The sequence below is a fragment of the Crocodylus porosus genome, unplaced genomic scaffold (genome assembly GCF_001723895.1).
Source record: "Crocodylus porosus isolate Cpor-Errol unplaced genomic scaffold, CroPor_comp1, whole genome shotgun sequence".
In the NCBI taxonomy this organism is placed as follows: Eukaryota; Metazoa; Chordata; order Crocodylia; family Crocodylidae; genus Crocodylus; species Crocodylus porosus.
Genome location: NW_017728928.1, coordinates 18,738,071 through 18,757,074, shown reverse-complemented (window position 1 = coordinate 18,757,074; position 19,004 = coordinate 18,738,071). Strand labels below are relative to the sequence as shown.

The 19,004-nt window shown below is 46.3% G+C and overlaps 1 protein-coding gene across 1 annotated transcript in view; it reads left to right on the top strand.

Annotated features, from left to right (window-relative positions):
* The first annotated feature begins 6,559 nt into the window (after positions 1–6,559).
* Positions 6,560–19,004, top strand: part of TEKT3 (tektin 3) — a 186,808-nt gene continuing 174,363 nt past the window's right edge. The window contains exon 1 of the mRNA XM_019542734.1: positions 6,560–6,787. The gene's annotated coding sequence lies outside the window, so the exon portion shown is untranslated. The remainder of the gene's footprint in view (positions 6,788–19,004) is intronic.

Here is a 19,004-nt window from a genome sequence, read left to right as displayed (position 1 = left end):
ATGTTGTTTATGAATCAGTCATAAAAAAGTCAGATCTTCTTGCTGCTGTAGACTGACATAACTACATAGCCTTTTGTATAGATGGAGGTGTTGGTACACAGTCCTCAATGATGGCCAAGAGGGATGAAGGAAAACAACAGAAAGCATGCTTATTAGGGCACTTCCTTTTATTTACCATGGACTGGTTCCAGTAAATGCTGTCTACTAAATATCATAACATACTGTGCTGTATTAATAGAAGCATTACTTGCAAATCAAGGGAAGTGATTCTCCCACTCTGATCAGCACTGGTGAGGCCTCACCTGGAGTACTGTGTCCAGTTCTAGACCCCGCACTTCAAGAAGGATGTGGACAAATTATAAAGAGTCCAATGGAGAGTGACAAAAATGATTAGAGGTCTGGAAACCCAAGTCATGAGAAAAGGCTGAAGGAAGTAGAATTGTTTAGTCTAGGGAAGAGAAGACGAAGGGGGTATTTAATGACAGTCCTCAAATACCTGAAGTGTGGTTATGAAGAGAATAGAGATAGACTAGTCTCTGTGGCTGTAGGGAATAGGGCAAGGAGCAATTTAAGTTGAATTAAATGAAAAGTTTCTCTCTGTGAGAGAAATTGAGCACTGGCACAGGCTGCCCAGAGAGGTTATGGAAGATTACCTCCATCCTTGGAAGATTTTAAGAGCAGGTTAAACCTGAATGACTTGTGTCACCAGCATACTGTTTTGGCAACTGATATCTTAGGGCTACTTAGCCCTGGTTAAGTGATGCTATGTGGTTTCAATATAACACAGAAAATGGCCCATGATGTAGTAATCTACTTAATACTCTTCAGTGACTGCAGAGGGAATGGGAGCTGGCAACTTGAGTGATTTGGCCAAATAGTGGTTTTGCCCTGGGAATGGTAGCCTTATGTCTTCACTACCCAGAACTGGTCAAGGAGAAAAGTGAGGAACTTTAATTACTGCAGGAGCATTTAACAACAGTGGCTCTTCATCCCTGCCAAGAACAGGCTTTAATTCCTGATGACAAATGAGCAATTAAAAGAATTTATTCTTTAAAATGACTTTCTTCCATAAAACAAACCTTCTTTCTCCTGTTCTGTTTTTAAGAGGTGATGAAATCTGCTGCCAGACAGATCTAGTCCTAGGATTCATGAAATATCTGAGCCTTCCCCACCCTTTTTTTATCCTAGTATCTAATAAACAGACCCTGATTAATGCTGGACCGTACTGGAAATCCCATAGAAAAGCATGTGACATCTCTGCGCGAGCCAAGTGAATTAATCGTGTCAGCAAAACAAATGCCCTGGGAACCCCACTGAACAGCCAAAGCATTAGTCCTGGGTACAAAGCTCATTTGATTAAAAATCGTTGTGGGGGTTCCTTTTACCACCCCCAAATATTTATAACTATATGTGATTTACTTGGTACCTTTGACCTGAGAGACTCCAAGAGCGTTATAATAATTAAATAACCCCCACCATCTGCCATTATATTAATAGTAGTAATAATAACAACTAAAATTTGTATTACAATAGCACCCTAGAGCCAATAATACTGTTCTGGATCCTGTATGTGGATATAGTAAAAGAGAGTGATTGAGCTTACAGCCTAGAACAGCGATTCTCAGCCAGTGTCACAGCACCCTGGGGTGCGTCCTGTTATATCCTTTAGAGGGTGCTGTACAAAATGAACACTGTTAGGTATGCAAATGCCTACACATGAATCACAAGATAAACCCAAAAATTTCAAATAGGAATCCATAGTATGAAACCGTTTAGACCTATTGTGGTCTTTCTGAGTTCTTTATGACAGAAACATTGCTCTATTATTTTTCTGTAGTAAAAAAATAAGTGAAAGATAAAAAGCTGGCATTTTCCAAGGGGTGTCTTGAGTCCAACGAAGCCTTGAATCTAACAAGATTGAGAACCACTGGCCTAGACAGACAAGGAGTCCAGGACCAGTGTTTTAAAGGTACTTAGGTGCCTAATTTCCTTTAGGAATCTGGCTCTAAAGTCATATGCGACGTATGTAAAACTGGGGCTAGAACCCAGATGTGCTCATTTCCTAACCATCCTGCCATAAGCCCCTAGCACAGTTGGAGAAAAAGCCACAGGGAGGTTTATTTGAGTTACTCGGGGATTCACAACCTTAGTTATGGAGCTTGTGAATATTTGATGTGCTGAAGGTCAGCTCCTTCCATCTGTGTTCCTGCCGGGCTTATGCTAATGGAGCTGCTCACACAGGTGAGGGTTGCAGGGACTGGTTTGTGGGGCAGTAGTGCTGATTTGAACAATGTGACACTTCCAAATCAGCTGAACTACTTCTGGTTTCTGTGGTGACAATGGATTGTAATTGAATTTGGCTGTGGGGAGGGAGGCTTGTGAAAAGTGCTTATACTGTAACTCTGAGAGGTTTAGGAACAATGGCAGAGGAAAAGCACCATAGATGGCAGGGGAAAAATATCCAAGTAGATAGGCAATTCATAAGCTACTACAGAGCCAGTCAGGAGGTCATAGACATGGCTTGTAATACCACTTATTAATTAGTCTCTGAATTAGTCTATGAAGTCCCACTCTGCTCTGCCTTTTGCCTGGCTTCAGACAGACAGGGCTAACTACCTCTCTCAGCACCACTTATTGTTAACGCTGTCTGAAATATCTCATTAGAAGGTCCTGTTTTCAGTTTCTTATCACTTACCAAACTTTTACCATTTGGGCTGAAATTTCCCATGCTGGTTGTCTGTCTCAGCTTGTGTTTCTGGAAAGTTTAAGCCAAAATGGTTTAGTGGGCTAGAAGGAAAATAATGTCTCTTTGGGTCCTGGGGAGTTTTTGTTGAGCAGCTCTAGCGCCAGCATGCTTTGGAACAAGGACTTGACATTTGGCGGTACAATGCCCTGTGTGTCAGAGATGTGTTATTCACAGTCGTCATGAAGATCAACCCCAATCTGTTCAAGTTATGAAGCTTTGAAAATTGTAGTCTGTGCATGTTCAAGTGAGACATCCATTTTAGCATCCAAAAGTTTCTACCCGCACTGAGGCTACCCCATTCCTTCACAGCTTCTATCATGGTGATGACACTGTGTATGAACCATTTCTGGAGTGACCGGTTAAGGGAATAAATCCAATCTTTTCCTGTTATAGCTGCTCAAATCCATGCTGGGTACCAGAACTTGAAGCTGGGATCTTGTCTTTCTTGTGATCTCAACAATCTGACATCCAAAAAATGTGAAGGAGGGAGCTGCCTGATTTTAATGTAGATGAGCAAAAGTCAGACCAAGGTAGGAAAGGAAGTGGACTGGAAAAAGGAGGCTGCTTCGTTTGGAGTTGAAATTGGTAGGAAAGAAAAATGAGGACTAGAGAGGAAGCATTGTGAATGGGAAGGATAAAAGGCTGAGACTGGATTCTCTCTCCTTCTGCTACTCCCAGACTTCTTGGCTGACTAGTCCAGACCTTCCCTCCCCCAGATCCCAGAGGGATTGGGGGCCGCTTGACCCGGGTGGCAGTTTTGTGATCAGATCAGGGGATGGAGCAGTGGAGACTGGGACTGGCTGGGCAAAGAGACTAGGATAAGAAGCCAGAGAGAGATTGGGAACAGAAACTGGAAGTGGATGAGGTACCTGTGGAAGGCAGAAGTAACGCTAGGAGGCAGAGGCTGAAGGGAATGAAGAAACAGGTTAGATATATATATTCTCTGACAGAGATTGGAAAGGAGCCAAGATAAACCAAAGTAAATAAAGGTGTGTATACACCGATCTGTTATAATTAAAGTTTGCAATCATTAGGAGCATCCCAGAATAACGACTACCTGGACAACCTGAATTTGGTCCCCTTTTGCATATGTGTTATGATACAGCCTTTACTTGCATGTTCACGCTGTTTCCTGCAGGACCCCAGTGGGATGGGTTTGCTGTGGGGGAGCAGCTGGGATGGTTAATAAAGGAAGCTGTTTTTGATGAGCCCCTTCCTCAATTGCTGGAGAAGCTGGAACAGGGTCAGTGAATGAGGCAGGGGATCACTGAAAAGAAAAGGGCAGTCTCATGGCTAAGGCAGTTGACGGCTGCCCACGAGCACTGGATTCTCTCTCAGCTTTTGCCGCAGAGCTCCCATGTGATGTCAGGCAAGTCACTTAAAGCTAGGGTTTCCATATGTCCTGGTTTTCCTGAACATGTCCTCTTTTCGAGTCCTCCCATCTTCATCCAGGCGGTTTTTTTAAATAATAAACTCAGCATCAGAGTTTTCCCTGGCACTGGGAAGAGTGGCACGGCAAGAGAAGCCCTTGCTCCTCCAGTGGGGGAAGGGAGGGTAGCAGGGAGCTGTGTGGCTGGGCTGCACCGGTGTCTGTGCTCACGGGGCAGGGCCGCCTGGAGACGCTTGCAGGGCTGGGGGGAGCAGGGGGCTGCAGGTCGGGAGTGAGGGGCATTGGCAGCCTGGGTTTGGGACCGAGGGGCCCCAGGGGATGGGGACTGTGGGTCAGGAGTGCAGGGAACAGGCTGTGCCAGGGGGCTGTAGGTCAGGAGTGAGGTGCATCAGTAGGGATGGGGGAGGGGGTGCTGCGGGTTGGGAGTGAGGGGCACCAGCATGGTTTGGGGGGGTGCAGGGTACTGTGGGTCAGGAGTGAGGGGCAGCAGCGGGGCTGGGGGAAGCTGCGGCTCAGGAGTAAGAGGCAGGGGCAGGGCACAGGTATATCACGCCCCCCAGTCATATAACCCCCCCCAAACAGGTGTCCTCTTTTTTGCAAATGGAAATATGGTAACCCTATTAAAGTAGACTTCTCACAGGTGGCCACTAAGGGCAGAATCCTGTTTCACTTTGTGCACGGTTTTTCAGGCACGTAACTCCCATTTTTTGCAGTTAAGCGCAGTTAGCTTAATACCCCAGATCCTAGCCAGGTAAAACCCTGTGGCTAAAGGGTATTAGATGAAAGAGGAGGACAAAGATTGTTTTGTATTTTGGTCTAATCTCCTAGGGGTTAGAGCACTTGCCCAGGAAGTAAGAGGCCCAGGCTTTAGGGCCCCCTCACCCCAAAGGGTTTTGTATCTCTGACTTCCTAGCATACTGCTGTAACCACCAAGCAGGGGTTACCAGCTTTCCTCTTGAAGCTGATCCACTGCATCCTCCATTTAATCATCATTAGATAATGGAGCACTGGATAAATGGATAATGAACGGTGAGGAAGAGTCTGCATGAGAAGCACGTGCCTTGGCCAGGAGCTACTTCCTTCTAGGGCAGCAGCCATCTCAGTGAGCCCCCCCCCCCCCCAATTTGTTTCATATCTGCCTCTTGTCTGCCCAGAAAGCTAGATTTAAGAGGCTGGCTGGATAGGAAGCTGGGTAATGCCTAACTTTGGTCTCCTGCTTGTTTGGCAAACGTCCTGGCCGATAGGCTGTTAGGCTAAAATCTTAAATAGTCCTCTTCCTCCTCTGACATCTAACATGGCTTTTTGCCATGTACATTTTTTGTGATTTTCACTTGTCCAAAGCAGACAACTGTGTCCACATTGCATGTGTAGTTGGGTCACAAAATGCTTAATTGCTAGGAAAAATGAAACAGGATTCTGCCCAAAATGTTTTTCTTGCAGGTGTTTCGCATGAGATCCCAAGGGTCTGATCTGCAAAAATGCTGAACATAGCTGTAGCTGAAGTCCTGGGGAGCTATGCTCTGAATAAATCAAGTGAAATACAATGCTGAGTACTCTGATAAAAACAGATCCAAAGGGTTTCAAACTTAGCCCCAAGAATTAGTGGATATTTTTATAATCTTTGTGCCTCAGCTCCTCCTCTGCAAAAATGGGGATACCCTCAGGTCCCAAAGATCTAGTGAAGGAAAAAATCATTAATGTGTATGAAGCAGTCAGATAATTTGTGTGATGAGCACCAGAGATACACCCTGGAGTAAATTATTTATTGTTCAAATCAGGGTTTGAATAGTGTGTAGACAATAGGGCAGGGGATACACACTGAACAAAGAGGAGAAAAACATATTGAAGAGCTGCTCATTCACTCTCTTATACCTTGACTTCATCATAATTCTTTGGGAAAAGTAGTATGTGATCATGTAAATACAGAGTGTTATAATTCGTATGCACAAAGAGAGTGACCTAAGGTCACAAAGGAAAATTTAATTCTGAGATTTCAAGACTCTTGACTGCTTGACTTTACAGTAGTTAACACTGGGGGTGGTGGGTGATACTTGCACGTTAACAGCACCATCCCTACGGGTGTGGAGCCTGGGGCATATCAGCCTGTGTGGGGCTTGGGGGGGGGGGGCAGGGATGGTGAGTGGCCAGATCGCAGAGCTAGGGGTGAGGGGAGGGGGTGGTGTGCAGCTGGACCATGGAGCCAGCGGCAGTGGTGGGGCCTGTATGGCACAATATGTAATATATTTTGGGCCAGATCCAGAGCCCTTCACAATTTTGTGGAATGACTCCTAGTGATTTGTTAGGCTTCTAATTAGACTTTCAACCTGATGGGGTAAGAAGTCATCATTGCATCTCCCTGTGAATGGCTGTAACATAACATCCCTATAGTAACACCAACTGTTTGCTGGCAGCCTGACAGCTTCTTTTATTCTGCTCTCAGCTTGCAGGCCTCTGAGAGAGGAAAAAAAGCAGGGTATGTTTTTGGTTGCTTAGCCTGGTATGATGTACGTTATGCATTTTGGCTGTATACTTAGAAAGATAAATGGATACTTTTTTAAAGGAAATCTTGGAACCTTCTCAGAGGGACATGTTCAACCACCTGACCCGGATGAAAATGACTCCCGCTTACACCTTTAAGAACTCACTGAAGGGTAAGACCGCTGTGACATTCCTTGATACAGCTCTGATCCACCAAGAGTTAGATCCTGTTCCCATTGAAGTCAATGGCAAAAAACTTCCATTGACTTCTGTGGGAGTGGGAGTGGTCATACAAGTTCAGAGATTAAATTCATACACTGGGGGGAGAGTTCTGGCAAAAAGACTTTTAATATGTATTCGAGCTTTTAAACAACATTCACTTTAACTGTGCTCATTTCCCTTTTATGCTTGCTTTCCATGCTTGTGTTAATGTTCACAGTTTACTAGCCTGCATACTCCCTGGGTGTGAGCTTTAAGCTTGAGTGCTCAAACATTCAGTGAAACCAGATTTCAAAATATATGGCTCGCCAAGCACAGTGAGAATTGGGAACTGAATTTTTCACTTGAGAATACAGTTTGAAACTAATGCTCTTATTGGTTTGTTTTGTTATTGGGGTGCAGAACCAGAATCATGCGACTTTACAGACTTAGGGGCTGCATATATATGTGCTTAACTGCAGAGTAGACTAGCTGTGGAGTAAAGCATCACCATTTGCACTTTTGACAGTATTAGGCCACAGTAAACTAATTAACACTGCAATAAGATAGTATTGTCAGGGACCGTACTATCTTACACTGGAGTAATTTACTGCAATTAAACACACATGTAGATGTTGACCATGGGCATAAAATGAGCCCAGTCAGCCTAGCTGGCTGGGAGCCAGATTTCTGCCTGTTGCCTAGCCACATAGCTCTGCACTTTAAGCACCCTTGTGGCCCAGCCAGCCTTTCTGCTGCCTGATGCTGCTACCCGGAGTCCAGGGCTGCCCTCCTGTGTCCCCTGTCAGCCTGGGCCTGCTCTGCCCTGGTTCAAATTGCTGCTGTCCTGGATATACATGTAGACGCTGCACCCAGGAGTAGTTTACTTAGGCTCAAACTGCTCCAAAGTTTATTGCTTTGCATTAATTGCATATGTAGACACACCCAGTGTCGAGTTTGAATGTTCAAAAGTAGCTGTTTGCAAATTGTGCAGGTCAAGAATTATCCATTTAATTAGTTCCCAATACACTTGAAAATGGTAGAATGCTTTTATGTACCACCATTCAGCAGAAAAAGAAGTGAAATTCATGTAGATAGCTGTTACAGCACACATTGTTTCCCCAACTGAAAATTCTGCCTTATGATATTCCCACGGAGTAAATGTAATACGTGCAGAAATTTGCACCCAGAAATTTTAGTATCAACTAATTCTACAAGGCCCTGGCAGCTAGACTTATTGTAGAATCATAAAGTATATTATTTATTTAGCACCTAGAGTTGAAGTGATTTTCAGTGTATAGTTCAAACGAGATTGCAGCCCATCATTGTTAAACACTGATTAGGCATTTCTCTAGGCAGGTTTAGTATTACGGCAGAAGGTAAGTAGAGCATTAACTCAGTAGTGGTAAACTTATTCTCACCGAGTAGGTGAACCTGTTTCCCTAATGAAGTTCATTGGATGCATAATTCTTCAGACAATCTCAGTTGCCAAGTCCCCTGTGAATTGCAGGCTGAATGGGGAGGTGCAGTTGTTGCTTATGGGGCCTATGCTCATGTAGCCTGAATGAAATTGAAAGTGTGGGTGGGTGCCAGATCTTCAAGCAGAGGATCGTGCTGGCTGGTTACCACTATGTGACTGCCATGTACTGAGGTTGATTTCAGGAAAGGACAGCTGTAGCCTGGCCCCGGTTCCACTGAAGGCCTTATAGGGTGATGATGTGGTTCTGCACCTCTGAGAATGCGGACAGAACTATTCAGGAGAGTTGCCAAGTTATCTTACATTACAGAAGCAGCAGCAGCATCTCTGTTGAGTCTGCTGGCGGCAGGATTTAGGAATCAATTAGCAATCATTCTGACTTTAGGTGATAGGGAAATTTGGTAGGTTTAGGGCATGATGCCAGGTAGCTGTCCATTCTAAAGAGAGGATATTTTTGAGGGCGCTGTTATTTCAGAAGTGAAGGGACACAAGGCAGCATAACATACTTTATTTTAAATGTAGGGAAACATAGTAATGCAACTGACTTGATGTTTGGATGAATGAATTAGATACTAATTGACCTAATGAGTTTCATGTTTCTCTTGATCTTTTCTAACCCCTGTAGATATCTGTCTGATATTACTAGCAATTACTTGCGTTAATGATTTTGCATTGGTAGCAGCAATGCATCCTACAGCATCCTGCACTGTTAACAGAGTTATGTTTTAAAATAGATAATACAGAGTGGATGAGGCTGCAGGAGAGCTGAGTCGATTCTTCACTCTGCCACAGGCTTCCTGTGTGATAGTAGGCAAGTTAGTTAATCTCTCTGGGTCAGAGATCATAGGAAAGTTGGCCTGAAAGGGACCTCTAATCCAGGCCCCTGCTCAAGGCAGGATCATCCCTGACTAAACCATCCCAACCCACTCTCTGTCTAAGTTGCTTTTGAACATTTCCGTGGATGGGGACTCCAAACCTTCTCTGGGTAGCCTGTTCCAATGCTTGATCATCCTGATAGTCAGAAAGTTCGTACTAATCTCCAACCTAAATTTTCTCTACTGAAATTTGAGGCCATTGCTCCTAGTCCTGTCCCCTACAGGCACAGAGAAAAGACCATCTCCTTTTTATAACTCTACTTTATCCAATCCTCCTCCATCATCTCTTCTCCAGACTAAATAACTGTACTTTGAGCCTTTCCTCATAAGTAATGCTTCTCAGGCTTCTTATCATTTTTGTTACTTTATGTCAGGTTCTTTCTAATCTGCCCACATTCTTCTTGAAGTGTGAGGCCCGGAGCTGGACACAGCGCTCCAGGGCAGTGCCGGAGTGGGAAAATCACTTTCTTAGATTTGCAAGAGACCTGTTAATACAGGTTGTTGTTGACTTTTTTGCACCAAGTTCACACTACTGGGTCATATTCAGGTTATGGTCCAGTGTAATGCAAGGTTCTTCTCTGAAGTATTGTAATCTAGCCAATCATTCTCATCTGTATTTGTACATGCAATTATTCTGTCCCAAGTGCAGGACTTTGCACTTGCCCTTGTTGACATTTATCTGGGAAAGGGAGAGCAGGATACAAAAAGCACCAATATAGCCAGGACTTGAACCCAGGCTGTAGGAATGAGACCACTGAATACATGCCACTGGACCACCAAGTAGCTATTTGTAAGCTAGAGACAATGATATCCTCTCTGGCCATGGACAGACACACCTTTAAAGCACTCCAGATTGAAGTGGAATATGGAGTGCTTCAGATCATAGACAGATGTTGAGCCCCCTGATAGGAATGGTTCAAAATCAGTGCAGTAGCATTCAGCAACATGCTTTCCAGGCAGGGGGCATGACAGAGGGTTGCTTGGTCCTGTGGCTCCATTCCCCTTTCCCCCACCCCTGATGCCGTGGGGGTGGGAGGGGATGCTGAGTGCTCTCCTGTGCACTTGGCCTTTGGACTCCTGGTTCGATAGTCTGAGCGCCATGCAAAGAACTATTGGAGAGAATGATTCCTGGCATGGGTATTGGGCTCTGGAGATTGCCAAGAATGGCCGACCACTCGCCCCTTCCCCCTTAGGACTGGGACACCCCACATTCCCCTGGTAGAGCCAGGAGACTGGAAGCAGGGGGACATGCAGGGATTCCTGCATATTCTTTGTTTACCTCCTGTGGGGCCTGCTGGAGAATGTGCATTGGCTCTCCATCTTCAGCCCCCTGCTGTCCCCACCCCAGGAAGAGAGGAGTGGAGCACTGTGGGAAGCTGGAGGACCAAGCAGCCCCCTGTCACGCTCCGCTGGAGTGTAATGAAGTGCTCTCAAAGGGCTCCAGAAGAAAGTGCTTCATACATGTTTCTCATTTTCTGTGGATCATTTAAGCGTTTCGGGCATTTTTGAAGTGGTGCTTTGGCTACGAATATCTCTCTGTTGTTTGGAGCTCTTCAAAGATATTTGGAGTACTCCAAATGTTACGTCTGTACAGGGTTCTCTGTTTGCCACGTGGTTAAGTAGCAGTCTCTTTAGAGCAAGGACTGCCCCTCACTGTTTGTACAGTCCCATGCGCAACTGAACACAAAAATAAAGCTTTCCGTGTTAGTCAGGGAAGGTGGTATTTTATTTTTCCTGCTGCAGTTTTCAGCAGAAATGAATCTCATAAGCCTGCTGAATGTGTTTCTTGAATAAAGTTTCTAGCGATATTGTCACTGTTTGGAGGTTAATAGGTAGGCATTGTCTTTAGAGCTGCACTTTTTACTGTTCTTCATACAGTTTCAGAGTATTCTTCAATGTTTACTTCCCAAATCTTTTAATAGTATACTGTGAGAAGAGGCTATTTGAGATGCCAGGATAATGGTGTGCAGCTGGGCCAGGGGTTAGCTTGTTGGTTTGCGCCTTGAGACCTGGATTCAATTCCCTGCTCTGCTACAAATTTCCTGTGGGCCCTGGACAAGGTATTACGTCTCCCTCCTTCAGTTCTACAACTGTAAAATGGACATCATAGTATTTCTCTTCCCGTGTGTGGTGTGAAGATAAAGTATGGTCACAGAACTGAAATGTATAGCATAGTAGAGTCAGATGCAATGATAAGAGGGTCCTTTGAAGTACCATAGATATCCAGAGTGGAGTGTTTCATGCTCCAGCTGTCTAGTACTATTTTAGATCCTCCAGTTGAACTGGCTTGTGCTGGGACATCCTAGAGTTGCTGGTGTAAATGAGCAGTTCAAAGGGACTTGGGTGCAGAGTAATGGCTTACTGAATTAATCCCAGAAAGGGCCCAAAGATCTTGCTGTGCATTCACTGATTGGTGCGAGTCTGCTCTTAAGTCATAGATGGAGTGGTCATGATTTGCAGAGTTACGGTCCATCTGTAAGGACTGAATGTGGGGCCAAATCAGTGGTTATTAACCTTTTAAGACTCCAGGCATGTTTCAATAAGTTTTGGGAATTTAGTGGCACCCCAATCAAAGACTAGTTCATTTCTTGCAGTGCTTGTGCATGCCCTGTGGTGCCCCAAAGAGATCTCATGGAGTGGCAGGGTGGGCAGGGCACCCCTGAGAGCATGGCAGTGGGTTGCACACAGTACTTGGCAGGGGCTGTTGGCAGGGTAGACTGAGGACCTTGGGAGTGGGTCATTAGACTCCTAAAGGAGACAGTTGCTCCTGCAGGAGGCAAAGGAGTATGACAGTGGTCACTAATGCAGAGGCTGATGCCAGGTGAGGGTGGTAGCAGTAGGATCCTTGTATGCCACACTCCTCTCACAGTTTGCCTCCTTCCTGCCCCCAGTCTGTCCTTGAGGGGGTGAACATAGCCCCTGGTGCTGCATTTGGTCCTCTGAGGACTTGAATGCCAGTTCCCAGAGCCACCGTTCCTTGCAGTCCCTCCCACTAGTTTCAGGAGGAGTGGAGGCAGGAGCTGGGCTGAAAAAGTGCAGCTTTGTGCATGGCAGAACACACTGCTCAGGACACAGGGATGGTCAGCACCAGGGGCTGTGGTTCTCAGTTCATCTCATTCCTCAACTCCTCCCTTGCTCCTGATGCTGGTAGGAGGGGCCATGGAGAGTGTTGCGGGGGCAGATGCAGGGTGCTCAGCATCTGGAGGAGCCAGCACTTGTCTCTTCTCATGGGGGCTGGCATCACAGCACCCCTCAAAGAGTTTTGATGCACGCTGGTTGAGAATCACTGGTCCAGAGGCAAGAACCTCAATTGTCTGAGCCTGTTTGTTAGCCAAGGCTGCCACAGATTCACCACCCTCTGTCTGTGTCTTAGTCATTGTAATAGAGTGAGAGATGAGATGCCACTTAGAGTGGCATCAGTTATACCAGGCTGAATTTGACCTTCCTGGTGTGTAGGTGCCTGCACTCTAGAAGCTGCTTCCATAACTGGCACTAATGACCTTACTGGCAGTCTTAACGCAGAAGAAATAAGCTGGTGGTGACTGGTGAACCCAAGTGCAGAAGGAGATAGCTCATGAAGGCCAGAATCAAGGTATCTGGTTGGGGCAGGGAGAAAGAAGCTTAGATTGTAGATGCCTGTTTGGTGAACAGAGGATCTCAAACCTTTAGAGCAGACAGCATGGCTCATTGCAAGGATGGGGATGGAAGGGGGAGCATCCCACTTCCATTGACTTTCAAGGGGATTTATGCACCTCATTCTGTTAGTGAGTCTGCAGAGCACAGAGCTGAAAGTGCTGTGAAAGAGTAGCTGTGTAGCCAAGCCAATGCAGCACTTGACACTGATTCTTAGCAGAGCTTATTAGACTGGGCAGGTCTCTGCTGTAACGGTCTCCGTCGCTTCCCATGCCTAGGCCATCTTGCTTGGAGCTAGCTCAGGTACTTCTGCAGAGCACTGTTTTATGCAGTGTAGACACTCTCTTAGGCACCTTGGAAAATCCCAGCCTAGATTCCCTGGAGGTTTAAAAAAAGGGAAAGCAAGTCCAGTTTCTGTCTGTAGAATCAGAATGAAATAAAAACACGAGGAGTTGCTAAACAAAACACAAAGCAAGGAAAATGAAGAATTAAGGAAAGAAAAAGAATGTAGTAGTTCCTCCGAAATATGAGAGTGCATTTTATAGAGAGGCTCAGAGCACCTTGTGGTCACTAGGAACAGGAAGGAAGGGTACAGCTGAATGGGAAGGAGGAGTCCCAGTGAGGAGACCACTTAGGGCTTGAGGCATGATCCTTAGCCATGAGGCTTATGGGGGCTGCTGCTCAGAACAGTTTTACTTAGTTTTCCATTCCCATTCATTTTCCTTTCCCATTTATTTCCAGACATGGTTTAAACCAACTCCAGTTGTGGATGTTTTCTTTAGTGAATGCACATTGTAGCAGTGTGTGTGGACTCTCTGAGCCTGTGCATGTGCACCCACGCTGAGCAACAGTTAACTAGAGTGTCAGCAACACCAGGATCTGTCATGGGGATGGGAAGAAGGCATTGTTTATACAATGCCAAATTACAATCACCCCTTACTGCATGTGCGTCACTGGTCCCTCTTGATGCCCAGACCACAGGGGATATAAGCCTGTTACAGCCTTAGCTGGAAAGTCTTTGCTGCTTAATTCAAGCTGTAGCAGATCATGATTTTTAGCTCTTGAGGACCCCAGTTCAGTTCCTACTGTGTTAGCTTTGATGGTGGCCTTTGCATCACTGCAGAAAATGCATCAAGCTAAAAAACTTGAACAGCTTCTGCAGCCCTTCTGTCTGTTCTCCATGGCATAGGGAAGGAGGTGAAGCTAAGCAGAGTGTCTTTTTCCAAACCTGTGCCTACAGACAGGTCATCCCAGGAGCTGCATAGAGCTGAACCCTGATAAACTAGGCATGGATCCCAGTGCGTGCTCCTGCATCCATGCTGCTCCTCAGTGCACACAGGCACACCAGATTTGGGTGGTCCTGTTTTGCTGGACCCCCTCTCCACCTACTGCAAAAGAGAGCTGTTGTGGGGCTATTGCATTTCACTTTTGCATGGGAACGACTATGAGTTTTTACAACCATGTGACCAGCTGACTGAAGAAGGCTAATCCAGCTCTCTTGCTTCATGAAAGACAGGCTGTCTCCAAAATCCAAACAGCTTGCAGAGGCTCAGTCACATTCCAGACATCTTGAGGTGGGTGGGACGGGTTCCCTTTTGACCACTTATTTTTCTTAGTTCATTTAGTACTGTATGTGTACATCAGGCTACAGATGTTTCTGTAACCCAGCTGGTACTCCAAGAGGTACCCCCTTTTCAATTGAAGGGATCAAAGCAGGTGCACAAGTGCTGTGGGAGGTGTAGGGACTCTCCTCCCCCTATAGAGCAGAGCCAGAGCACCAATGGGGACTTAACCAGATACCTTTTAATACTGGGAACATAACAGGCATAAATCAGAGGGTATCGTGGACACTACAATGCCCCAAAGGGGCGGGATTCAACAAAGGTTAGACACTTACAATCACTGACAAAAAACAGGGTTAACAAAACAGAAAACACAGACAGCAGAACAAACAATACGGGTTGATGAAATATAAAAAGGCACAAAATACAAAATGTCAAATGACAAGGAAATATCAGGCCTTGGTACCTGGAGGGAGAGAAAGTGGGGAAAACACAATGGCCCCTTTCCACTGCAAGAAGATTTGCTTCTTGTTATTTCACTCACCCTGAGTCACCTCAGCTGGGACTCAAACCCAGATCTCCCACATGCAGCAATGCTACCACCACTGGTGGCACTGCTCCAGCCTGCTAGAGGTCTTCACTGTTCTGGAGCCCCGGACTCACATCGAGCTGCCTGGCCTCTGATTGAAGGAGCTGGGGAGCAGAGCTGGGAACCTCTCAGGTTGCTGCTCAGATCCTTCCTGGAGCGGGGGAGCCTCTCCTGCTGGCCACAGCCTCTCGTAGGGGATCCTGGAGCCCAGCGGGGAGCCTCACCTGCTGGCTGCCCCCCACGCTGCTGAGGGTCCCACTGCTGCCTGCAGGTCCTGCTCTTTCAGGCTCTTCCAGGGCACTGCTTCTGCCCTGCTGGCCCAGCTCTTGCCAGCTCTGTGAAGCTCCTTCCTTGTTGTCCCTCATGCTGCCCCTTTTATCCCCCTCCAGGTGACCCAAGGGGCCAATTGGGACAAGTCCTCCAATCATCTTTTGCCCTTTCAAAACCCCTGGGCTAGGTCACTGCCAGCCAGCCCGTCACATCTCTGTTGCCACCCAGGTGGTAGGGGTTATAATAATACTGTCTGCAACCCTCAGACTCAGCGACTGTTGGCTGCAGAAGTACTGCCTTAGAAAGGATGCTCTTAAAAGCAAGCAAAGCCATTAGCTTTTACTTAGCTTGGCCAAACTTTACAGCCTTATTTTACGGGCAGAAACAATGGCTGGTCTGCCTTCAAACTGATCTGATCTGTCTCCCTAGAGATAGGGTGTGCACTGCTGGCAGGATGCAGAAGACAGCACATCTCCTAAGTCTCACTGCCAATTCCTGGTGCTCTGTGTGCTAAAGAAGACCAATAACTTGTATTGTATGGAGACAGATAAATGTATATATTATGACCTTGGAGTCTTGCCAATGGGAGCATAGAAAACAGGTGTTAGAATCGTGACCTTGTGGATAAACAGTAGGCCCTCCTTGCCAGCCCCCTGACTTTAGCTTCCTTCTCACACTCGAGGCCTTCAGCAATCTGGCTCTCTGCCTGTTACAGAGCCCCAGGGCCATAGCTAGCAAACTGTGCAAGAAGCAATTCCCAGCTGAGGCAAGTTTAGCACAGTTTTTACTGTTTCAGCTATAGGCAGCAGTAATCCATTTTATCTAGAAGAACTGTTGGGTCAGGTCTTCTGCTGCATCCCAAACCAGGACACTCTAGAGCAGTGTTTCTCAAACAGTGGGACTCGAAGGTCATAGGCAGCGTGTAGGAAAGGGGTGGGGGGCACGTGAGATTGACCACTGCCAGCATCTACAGGAAGTCCCTGCTCGCCACCCCTGCCTCCTTCCCTCCCCCTGCATTGCCAACACCACCACCAGCTGCTATGCCCCCACTCGCCACCGTGGTGCTCTCCCAGTCTCGGGAGGCACCAGTCGTTCATGTCGAAGGTCATGTAGGTGGGACTTCAACTCATTGCCTGATTGAAAAAATCAGTTGTTTGCACTTCAAATAAATGAATCAGCAGATACGTTGAACAGTGCAATTTTGTGGGGTTTTATCTTTATCATGGTGGGACCAGGGATTTTTAACAAAATGGTTGGTTCTCAAAAGATTGAGAACTGCTGCTCTAGAGGGCTCCTCAGTGCAGGCTAGAGTAGTCTGGTGGCTGCTCTGATTTGCCAAATGGGGATCTTACTGCATGTAGAGGTGTGCAGGAGTGCAGCCCACTCCTCTGGTCAAATCCTGTGCCTTCTACCTCTGACATGTTTCTGCCCACTCTACACTGAGGGCTACCTCAGAAGCATTCCCTATTGCTGAGCACATCCTCAGCTTGCATCTCCAGAGATTGAGTCCGTTGGTCTATCGGCTCTGACCTCCTCAAAGGATATTGTTTCTGGGAAGGACAACTATTGGGAGGAGTAATCTTTTCCTTCACCCAAGTGCATCAGTCTTGTCTTGTGTTGATGATGGTTTTGACTGGAACATTAGTTTAGACCTGGTTGGGATGCACATATTTTTTTCCTGCTGCAGTGAAAGATTTTGATTTTTTTTTTTTTTTTTGCTGTAAATGTGAGGGTGTTTAGAAAATGAAACATTTCCTAGGTGTGGTACAAAAAAATATTGTAAGGTGTTGGCTTTTCCGCAAACTTCCATTTCCCTAATTTTTAGCTTCAGTCTAAGAAGATGTGCATGCAGTTTCATTTTCTCATCAAGTCCATTTTAGTTGAAAAATCAGTTTCAACCACCTGTTTTGACCAGTGCTAGGAGCCTGCATCTGGAATAACATAAATTAATGTCCAGATTGCACCTGTCCTTTGTGAGATCAGCAGCATCTTTTCTAGCCTTTGAATTCACATTTTTTCAGCAAATGGTGTAGATGCCAGAGAAATGACATTTTCCTGTGACTGTCATTTCCAGGAATGTCCTATATCAGTGGGTGAAGGACTTAAGTTCAATTAGATATGACAATGTCATTCTCTTTTGGGATTCTTCTGTTTGCTGGGTTACAATGCTCTTCCCATAGCGTCTGAAACATGTGGTGTATAGACTTGCAATGAGATGGAATTTTCTGCTGGAGTGGATATTTCATCAAGTTTTTGAGTTGAGACTGAAGTCAGGATTTTTTTGAACTGAATCAAATAAGAAATTTTTTTACATCATCTTCATAACTCTTAGCAATCCCATTAGGGCTTCTATTAAAGTGAGTTAGTAGTCTTCTGCCTGTAATCAGGACTCAGGGTCTGGGGCTGGTTTGTCAAAGGTCTTTATGCGCCAAAAAGTGCACTAATGGGCCTACTGGGATTTTCAGAAATGGCTAGGGGTTTCATACACAGCACTGACAGCCATTCACATGCCGTTTTGGCCTTGAGCATCCAAAACTTCACAAGCCCAGCTGCTATTACACAATTTAATTATCTAATAGCAAAATTGGAAGAGGACTGCTATTCTCATGTGGGGCACGTCTAAACTGGAATTGTAAAATAAAATGCTGTGATCTTACTGATCTGACCAAAGGGGTTTTATTCACGATCCATTTCCATTTCCCCTGATGAAACCAGAAGCAAGCAACTATGAAACCAAAAGCAAGCTCATTGTTTTGACCAAGTTTTTGGGTTTGTTTGAATCAAAGCTTGATGTAAAACTTAAATGGGCCCAATCCTGAGTTGCCATCCCTAGAGCAATGCTGATCTACAGCAGCAGAAGGTCTGGAGCAGGGGTGGGTAAAACAGCAGATCTGGCTGGCGACCAGACTCAATTTCCCAGCAGCCTCTGCCTGCACTGCTCTGGCTGGTCTCCATGGAGACCCCAGAAGTGGCAGGTCCCTGACGCCCCGCACTCCTAGCGTCTCCACATTGGCCAGCCCGAGTGGCTCTGGCAGGGTGTGCGGCTGGGCAGGGAGCTGCGCTGGGGCCAGGATCTTGTGGCGGTGACAACATGGGCTGGAGCCAGGGCAGAGCTGCGATCCGCTGCCTGCATGTCCCTGCCCACCGAACCCACGCTCGTCGCAGGGCCATGTGGGCAGCAGATTGCGGCTCGGCTCTGGAGACTGGCTGGAGTGGTGCAGGCAGGAGCTCCTGGGAAATGAAGTCAGCCACAAGCCTGATCCGGCCCGCGGGCCAGACTTTGCCTACCCCGGTCTAGAGTGTCTGTGTCCCCTCAGGGAGCTCGTGACTCAAACAGTTGGCATCAGTGTGATTGAGGGGAGACTCCTTCACAGAGGGTGATAAGAACATGCTTGTGCATGCGTGTTCACTCAGCTATATGTACTTTCTTATTATTATCAGAGCCCCGTTGTGTCAGTTTACTTGTGCTGCATAGTATCTGACTATTTGTGTAATCCCACTAGACTGCACACAGTAAGGAAGTCCTTAATGTCAGAAAGAACAGCACAACAGGAGCATAATTAAAATCATATAGGAGATATACAGCAATCAGCCTGACCTCAATCCCGGGTAAGATTCTTGAGAAAATTATCATGAAAACCCTTCTGGACAAGCTGACTGAGGGTAACATCCTGAGGGACAGCCAGCACAGGTTTGTTGTGGGTAGGTCTTGCCTGACCAATCTCATCTCACCTGAGGACAGGAGGGTGTCCAGGCTGACCTTGACAGGCTCAGGAAATGGGCGGA